A 641-nucleotide genomic window follows, 5' to 3' on the forward strand; every position below is an offset into this window, starting at 1 on the left:
CTTTTAGTGACAGAAGTATATGTTTTGTCATGTGACTGTTTTTTTTTTTCTTCAAATGTGAGTTTGCCACAGGCCTGTAATCCCTTTAATTAAAGACTTCTTGCTATGGCTCAGCTGCAACTGGCAACTACAGAGGAAAAGGCTCATAATTCAAACGTCGCCATTCTGGACTTTAAGGGGGAAGTTAAAGCAAAGCTTTGTTTAGGATGGGTGGGGTTATCCACAGGGTGGGATCTGGCAGCCGCCCTCATGAGAAACAGTAACCGGCACCACCACCTCTGCAGCTCGGTCTCCAAACACGAAACAGCGCGAGGTAACAGCAAAGCAGTTTTCTTCGGCTTCATCCCCTCACTCAGCAGTTTTCATCGCTCCCGTTTTGCAAGAGAGATATTTTAGTCGCTGACATTTTGATTGTCAATGTTTGGCATGTGGTGGGCTGATAATTCACGTTGAAAAGCTGACTAATTGGGCGCCACATCCAAAAGGCTCTCTGTCACTGGAGGCTGTCCAGAGTTAAGATGATTTCATGCAACTGAAGAGATAATTCACTTGCAGATTTTTTTGCTCAGCGCAGCACAAGATATTCATGTGACTTCTCTGGCATCAGCGATGCTCCAAGTCACAGTAAAGAGCATACATCT

Source organism: Pagrus pagrus, assembly GCF_965226575.1.
Source record: "Pagrus pagrus genome assembly, chromosome: 10".
NCBI lineage: Eukaryota > Metazoa > Chordata > Actinopteri > Spariformes > Sparidae > Pagrus > Pagrus pagrus.